Below are 9,171 nucleotides of genomic sequence, written 5' to 3'. Positions count from 1 at the left end.
GTTAGTAATTGTGGTTTAATGGCCGAGTAATTATTACTTTGTGTTGGGCCATTTACTAACCCTTTTACATGTATTTACTCCTTTAGACCACAAAACTATACACTAAGTGAGATTTGTATTACTATTATCTCATTCAAAAAATTACTAAATTGAGGCATAGAGAGGTTATGTAAATTGAACAAGGTAACTCACTTAAAAGGTGACAATGCAGAATTTGAATCCAAAGAATTTGGGTTCAAAATACATAGTTTTAACTACTATACAATATAGTCTACCATGACAGAGTCTTTAGATTTTATTGACTTCATGACCAAGGAAGCTTATTCCTCTTAGTATTTTATATTTTATTCTTGTATGTCTGCTCTCCTTATTCTAGATATTGAGGTAGATTTTTTCAGTCTTCCTCAGTCCCTGAACCTGATAAATTGTGTTACAATATTTTGGCAAAAGCCCAAATGTAATTATTTTCTATTTTATCAGAGAAAATTCCAATCAATGCAACCTGGTAACATTGAGACTATAGTTTGAAATCTTGAGTAAAAACTGAAATGTCTGAAAATCTTACTTATTCACGTGGGGTTCCCTTTTCTTTAGCTTCAGGGAACACTTTTTCGTTGGTTATGAATATTCATGAAATACAAAGCTCATTGTCACCCCTCGTGCCTAAGATGTGAAGGCCAGATTCATACTGGAAGCATACCCATTACTAAAAATTACGTTTGTACCCTGTGTCCCCTACCTAATTATCCCCATCCTCCCTCCCCTTCTCTCTACCCCCCACCCCCCACTCCACTTTGTAGCCCAAAGTATGCTCTCTCCTTCTGCAAGTCTAACGCTCCCCTGTGGTCTTTCTTTCCTTCCTTCTTTTTCTCTTAGCTCCCACTTATGAGTTAATACACGTGGTATTTATAATTCTGTGCTTTGCTTATTTCATTCAACATAAGTGTCTCCAAGTCATCCATGTTGTTGCTAGTGAGGAATTTCATTCTTTTTATGGCAGAGCAATATTCTGTGGTGTATATATATCACAGTTTCCTTATCCAATCATCCACTAACAGACATTTTTGTTGGTTCCATGTCTTGGCTATTGTAAACAGAGCTGCGATGAACTTGGGAGTGCAGGTATACCTTCGACATGATGATTTCCTTTCTTCTGGGTATATACCCAGAAGTGGGATTGCTGGATCATATGGAATATCTATCTGTAGTTGTCTGAGAAGCTTCCATAATGTTTCCCAAGGTAGTTATACTAATTTACAGTCCCACCAACAGTGCAGGGGTGTTCCCTTCTCTCCACACCCTCACCAGCATTTGCTATTCACTGCCTTTTTGATTATAGCCAGTTTAACTGGGGTGAGGTGGTATCTCAATGTAGTTTCAATTTGCATTTCCACGATGACTAGTGGTGTTGAGCATTTTTTCATTTACTTGTTGGCCATTTGTATGTCTTCCTTTGAAAAATGTTTATTCAGCTCTTTTACCCATTTTTTAAATGGGTTATTTGGATTTTTATTGTGTAATTGCTTGAGTTCCTTCGTGTATATTATGGATATTACTCCCTTGTCAGATATATAGTTAGCAAAAATTTTCTCCCGCTCTGTAGGTTGTCATTCCACTCTGTTGATTGTTTCCTTTGCAGTGCAGAAGCTTTTTTAGTTTGATACAGTCCCATTTGTTTATTTTTTTTCTTTTGCTACTTGTGCTTCTGGGCTCATGTTCATAAATTCTGTGTGCATACCTAGTTGCTGAAGTGTTTCACGTATATTTTCCCTTAGAAATTTTACAGTTTCAGGTATTATACTAAAGTCTTTAATCCATTTTGAGTTAATTTTAGTATATGGTGAGAGGTGCATATCTTGTTTCATTCTTCTGCATATGGATATCCAATTTTCCCAGCACCAGTTTGTTGAAGTAGCAGTCGTTTCCCCAATGTAGATTTCTATTGCCTTTGTCCAATAGCAAATGGCTATAAGCCTCAGGGGTGATTTCTGGGTTCTCAATTCTTCTGCACTTGTTTGTGTGTCTATTTTTGAACTAGTAGCTTGGTGTTTTGGTTACAATAGCTTTGTATATAATTTGAAGTCAGTTACTGTTACGCTTCTGTCTTTCTTTCTTTCTTTATTTATTTGGCTCAGGATTGCTTTGATTATTTGGGGTCTTTTCTTGTTCCATATGAAAGTTAAGATTGTTTTTTCCATTTCTGTGAAGATTGTCATTGGTATTTTGATGAGAATTGCATTAAATCTGTAGATCACTTTGGGTAGTATACACATTTTCAAATGTTAATTCTTCCAATTCAAAAGCATGGAATATCTTTCCATCTTGAGTTGTTGTTGTTTTTCAAGTTCTTTGAGGCATAGTATTACGTTGTTTATTTGAAGACTTTCCATTCTTTTGATGTAAGCATTTGTTGCAAAAAATTTGCCTCTTAGTACTGTTTTTGCAGTATCCCACAGGTTTTTCATTAGTTTCAAGAATATTTTTTGATTTCTTGTTTAATGCCTTCTTGGACCCATAATTCATTTAGGAGCCTATTGTTTAATTTTCACATATTTCTATAGTTTCCAGGGTTTTGCTTATTATTAATTTCCAATTTTAGTCCATTGTGGTCTGAAAAGATACTTGTAATGCTTTCAATTTAAAAAAAAAAAAATTGCTTAGACCAGATTTGTTGCCTAATTTGTGGTCTGTCCTGGAGAATGTTCTGAGAGCTGATGAGAAAATAGTATATTCTTTACTTGCTGGGTGAAATATTCTATACATAGATCTGCCAGGTCCAGGTGGTCTCCGGTATAGATTAAATTCTGTGTCTTTTTGTTGATTTGTTACCTGGCGGATCTGTCCCATATTGAGGGAGGGGTGTTCAAGTCACCTACTATTAACCTATTAGGGCCTGTTTCTTTCTTTGAGTCTAAGAGTGTTTGTTTTATATATATGGGCTCCAGTATTGGGTACATATATATTTATGATTGTTATGTCTTCTTGCTGGATAGATCCTTTCATCATTATATACTGGCATTCTTTGTCTTTTTGTTGTTGTTGTTGTTGTTGTTGTTGTTTGGTTTAATGTCTATTGCCTGATATAAAAATAGCTACTCCTACGCATTTTTGGTTTCCATTTGCATGGTACATCTTTTTCCATCTCTTCAATTTTAGTCTGTGTGTGTCTCTACAGGTGAGGTGGGTCTCTTGATGACAGCATACACTTGGGCCTAGCTTTTTAATCCAATCAGTCAGTCTGTGTCTTTTGAATGTGGAGTTTAATCCATTCACATTTAGGGTAGTTATTGATAAGCATTGTTTAATTCTTGTCACTTAATTGCTTCTCGTTTAGATGATTTAAATATCTTTTGATCATTACTTCCTGTTTTTTATCTCTTCTTCAATGTTGGCTGGAAATTTAAGGTAGCATGATTTAGCTTCTTTCTCTTTCTCACTGGCATTTTTGTTTTAACGGTGGGTTTTGCTCTTTCTTGTGTATTTGTGATAGTGGTTATCACTATTCAGATTTCAGATGAAGGACTCCCTAGAGAACTTCTTGCAGGGCTGGTCATGTGGTGGTGAACTCCTACAACTTTTGTTTGTCTGAAAAATACACTATTTCTCCCTCATGTCCAAAGGAGAAGCTTGCTGGATAAAGAATTCTTGGCTGGCTTTTTTTTTTTCTTTTGGTATTTTGAATATATCATTCCACTTTCTTCTGCCCTGTAGTATTTTGGTTGAGAAGTCTGCTGTCAGTCTGATGGGGGTTCCCCTATAGGTGACTTGATGTTTTTCTCTTTCTGCTTTCAGAATTCTTTGTCTTTGAGCTTTTCAAATTTAACCATATTGTGTCTTAGGGAGGTTCATTTGGATTGAATCTGTTTGAGGACCTTTAAGCTTCCTAGATCTGAAGGTCTGTATCCCACCCTACACCTGGGAAGTTTTCTGTTACTATTTCTTTAAACAGATTTTCAATTATTTTTCCTTTCTCCACCACTTTTGGAATAGCCACAATTCAGATATTAGAGCATTTGAGGTTGTCTGCTATCTCTCTTACAGGGGTGTTAGTGAGAATTTGGTAAAGGGCGACAATAAATGTTTACATTATGTAATGGTAAAATTAAAAAAATAATAATAAAATTAAATTTAAAAAGTTTAAAAAAAATAGAAAGGTCCAAGTAAGGAAATGATGAACTGTCAAATACTGGAAATATATTAAGATATAAATAGAGAATTGACAATTTATTTAATAATATGGATTTACAGACTGCATTTTCCAAAAATAGTCACAGTAATATTTTGGGTTATCACTCCCAATAGACTTCCTAATTAAGAAGATTAATTTCATTTTTTTATGGCGCATAGAACTATCTTCAAGCATATCTGTAAGTTCTCTGTTCAAAATACCCTTTACTTTTAGACCATTTTCATTGGAAGAAGATTTTTTGCATTGAAAATTGTTGATTTTTGATTAACATTGGTATGCATTTTTTCAAATATTTAATGAAATTTGTGTGTTCTCAAATGACTTAGCTCTTTGAAACTTTGGCTTTTTTACATTTGCTCCTACAGCTTCATTCTTATTTGTTCGTTTATTGAATATGTATTTGATTAACTTTTCATATGTCACTATATAGCAAATAGGTGTGCTTCCTTAACAATAAACAAGTATTTGTCTCCATTTATTCAATGAGTATATATTGGAGTGGCTCTGTCAGGTACTAAAGAGCTAGGTATCCAGGGAGATAAAAGTCAAATCAAAATACTTCTTTCACCACTAATGGCTACATGAATTTTATTTTTAACTTTCTAAATTCTTATTATTTGTTAAATGGAGAAAATGGTTTATGTGCTTTATAAGATCAGGGTAAGGATTAAATGAGATAATGAATGGAACACAATAGCCAACAAAATCTTATTCCATATATAACAGCGTCAGTGTTACAACGGGCATTAGAAATATTATGACCAGCTCTCTCACTGCTCTGTCTGCTTCTACCATCATGCAATGTGAGATCCCTGTGTCACTGTCACCATCACTGAATAGACTTTGGACTTCCTAGCCTCAGAAACTGTAAGCAATTTTCTTTATGAATTACCCAGTTCCAAGTATTTTGTTATAAGCAACAAAAATGAAATAATACAGAAAATTTGAATTGAGGAGTGGGAACTTGCTTCTAACAGATACTTGAAAGTGTGGAAACAGCTTTGGAACTTGGTGTTGAGGAGAAGTTGGAGGAGTTTGGAGGACTCAGGAGAAGATAAAAAGATGAGGGAAAACTTGGAATGTCTTAGAGACTGGTTACATGGTGGTGAGCAGAATGCTGAGAGAAATATAGACAGTAAAGACCATTCTAAGGAGGTCTCAGATAGAAATAAGTAGTTTATTGGAAACTAGGGCAAAGATCATCCTTGCTGTGAACTGGCAAGTTACTTGGCTGCATTCTGTCCATGTCCTAGGACTTTGCTGAAGTTGAAACTTAGGAGCTGTGAACCAGAGTATTTGGTGGAAGAAATTTCTAAGCAGCAAAGCTTTAAGGAAGCTGCATAGCTCTTTGTAACTGCCTATGCTTAGTTATGGCAGCAAAGGCATGACATAAAGCCAGAACTTGAAAGGGAAGCAGAGCATAAAGATTTAGGAAATTTGTAGCCTGGCCATGTGTTAGAGAAGCAAAGAGCATTTTCAGAAGAAAAATTCAATGGTGCTGAGAAGATTAACACAAAAGAACGGGATTATCAAGAGAAGAAGAAAAAGGCCCTGAGGGCATTGCAAAAACCTCTGGGACCAACACCTCCATTTCAGGCCCAAAGGCCTAGGGAGACAGAATGGTCTTGGGGAACAGGCCTGATGCACCCTCCACAGGCTCACTGCTTAGGACCACGTCAGGAAGCTGCTTCTAGTACCAGCACCCTAGTTGCTTGGGCTACTCCAGCTATGGCTAAATTGGTCCCAGGTGTGACTGGATATGTATCTTTGGAAAATTCAAACCGGAAGCCTTGGTGGCATCCACGTGGTGTTAGGTCTGTAGGATTGTGGAATGCCAGAGCTATGTAGACTTGGGAGCCTCCAATCCAATTTCAAAGGATGCTTGGAAAATCTTGGGGACCCAGAAGGAGATCTCTCACAGAGGCAGAGTTACCACATAGATCCTTCATTAGAGCAATGCTGAGTGGAAATGTGGGGTCAGAGTTGCAGCAGAGGAACCCCATCAGTGCCTTGTCTAGTGGAGCTATGAAAGGGGGACTGCCATGGAGACCCCAGAATTGTGGAGCTACCAGCATACAGCACCAGCCTGGGAGAACTAAAGCATTGCCTGAGACCAGGTAAGCCATAGGAGTGGAACTGCCTGCGGACTTGGGGCCCCAATTCCCACACCACTGTGCAGAGGAGGTCGAATATGGAGTCAAGGTACATGATTCTCCAGCTTTGAGATTTACTGTCTGCCTTGCTGGGTTTCAGACTTGTTTGGGACATGTTACACCTTTCTTTTGTCCTATTTTTCCCTTTTGGAATGAGAATATGTACCCTATGTTTGTCTCACAATTGTATCTTGGAAGTTGATAGCTTATATTGATTTCAGACATGGGGCTTTGAACTTTGGACTTCTGAATTGAAACAATTTAAGACTTTGGGGATGAAATGAATATATTTGCATATGAAAAGACATGAGTTTTGGGGGGTCAGGGGCAGAACATAGGGGGGAAAAGGGAAGCCTCATAGCTTTAGAGGATTTTGGCCCCTCTCCTTGCTGCTTTCTACTTTCTCCTTCTACCTTCCAGCAACCCAATATTCCAGGAGAGACAGTTTGGAGATCCAGACCCTCTTTAGTTTAAGGATGTAGAAACCTAGGCCCAGAGAGGGGCAGTTCCTTATCCTGGTGTCACAACTGCGCTGCTGCCTAACAGGAGGATAATAAGGGCTACTATCTGCAGAGCACTGCCTAGGCTCATTTAATTCTCATTAAAATCTGGGTTCAAATCTAGCTCTGCCAGTTGACTAGCTATGTGAGTAAATTGCCAAATATTCCCAGGCTTCATTTTCTTCCACTGTAATTGTTGGACAACTCACAGGGTCTTTGTGAGGATCAAGATCTTACGCTTGTGCCTGGGACATGTGAGGCCTCGAGAAGTGATTTCCTGCTCTCTTCCCCACCGTTCCCCTGTCATAGGGAAGTACATAGCCACCAACAGAGGGAAAACAAGGAGGTTCTGAGCATCTGATTTTTGCCCAGTATCAGGGGCACACACATTTCTTGACACCCACAATTTTCAGGGCCTTGGGAAAGGTGCATGCAGGACACTGAGCCCTGCCATCCAGAGCTATATTCTGGCTAAGAAGTATACAGCAGTAGTGATATAGAGGGCATAAGTATGGATCTGGGCAGCGAAGGCCAGAGAGCTCTGAAAATCAGGTTTCAGTCAATCTGCACATGAAACAAGGTGAATGATGCCAAACTGAAAAAAAAAAAAAAAAAAAAGAAAAAGGAAATATGATGACCAATTAGCAATTGTATTTTTCCAGATACTTAAAGAAAGCTTCCAACTCAATATCTGTACTAGGACATCCCATTCCCTTAAATCAACATGTCCAAAAGTAGGTAATTTGCACTCATTCCCCCACCATGACCATTCTGCTAAACTACTTATCTCAGTGAATAACGCCCTAAGTTGCTAAAATTAATAAGGAAAATCAGTTCATGTAATAGAGCATTTATTGTCAAATATATGCTAATATGATATGAGAAACTAGATAATAAAATAATAAATGAATTATTTTTTTAAAAAATAACAACATCAAATCCAGCATCTCTACCAGATACTGCAGAAAGAGATAAGTTCAATGTAACATAGATTAAAAAATTGTGCACACAATTATGGAACACCAAATAATTTTTTATCTGAGGTGAGAAAAAAATTCCTTTTATGGAATAATTTTAATAATGGTATATTGGAGGAGATGCCACGGAAAGGCTGAGTTGAGTCTTATAAAATGATGATAATTTTACCAGGTAAGAAAACAGGGCAAGAGTTTCTAAATAAAGGTAATATTGCATGAATGTAAATAGTAAGAGTAAGAAAGGTGAAAACACATCCAGAAGAAAGTGATATCCTAAAAGTACAAGAAAAAGTCTCAAAGATAATCATACAATTAGAAATGAAGCAGAGACATCCAATAAAAGATCTAGCTTGTGACACTGTTAAGGTCATTGGCCACCTTGGGAAATAAAGAACAGTGCAAAGATAATAATAAAAGGCCCACAGAAACTTGTATGTGATAAGTGACTTTGGTTGCAAATAATAAATCTGGCCCAAACCTGAATTTATGAGTTAAATAGCAAGACTGTATTTTGCACTTATGAAGCTTAATATTGCACTTGATGAACCACACAGAATATTAATATGTAAGGCCCATGTGACTAACTATAGTCCATAGACCAAATCCATGTTGCTGCCTCTTTCTGTACATAAAGTTTTATTGAAGAAGTGCCACATCCATTAATTTATGTGTTGTCTATGGGAGCTTTTGCCCTACAATGGTAAACTTGAAAAGTCGCAACAGAGACCACATGGCCAACAATTCTTAAACTATTTATTATCTGTCCCTTTACATAAAAAAGTTCACTGATTTATAATTTAGAACAGCTGACTACATTATAAGATATAAATCACTTAGATAACTATATAGTTGTTTTATTGATCTACTTCTTAGTTTTAAATGTTCTATCAAAATATTCTACAAGAATCATGTTTATCAAACTACCTGCCTAATTTTATCAAACTATCTCCTACCTACCTATTTATCTATATCTGTACTTACATATATATATATATATATATATATATAAGAGAGAGAGAGAGAGAGGTAGTAAGCTGTCTAAATATTTAATGGGAAATTTGGGGTTAAAATGTAGACAAGAATTTCAGTTTCAGTTCAATTTCAGTTTCATAAAAAGGTTAGAAATCATTACTCCCATTCTTGCAGCAAGAAAAAATATCTGAAAATACTGAATGCCAATGACTTTTTTTTTTAACTCATTAGAGAAATGAGGTTACTGGGCAAATCGCTACCCCCAAATCCAAACACAGAGATTCATAGTCAATATCAGCTTACCAGAAACAGATATCACTAGAGACTTACGTATCATCATCTGCAGAATGTTAAAAGAAATTCTTTTGGGAGAAGAAAAA

Source organism: Cynocephalus volans, chromosome 4 (assembly GCF_027409185.1).
Source record: "Cynocephalus volans isolate mCynVol1 chromosome 4, mCynVol1.pri, whole genome shotgun sequence".
Taxonomy (NCBI): Eukaryota; Metazoa; Chordata; class Mammalia; order Dermoptera; family Cynocephalidae; genus Cynocephalus; species Cynocephalus volans.
This window is presented reverse-complemented; position numbering follows the sequence as displayed.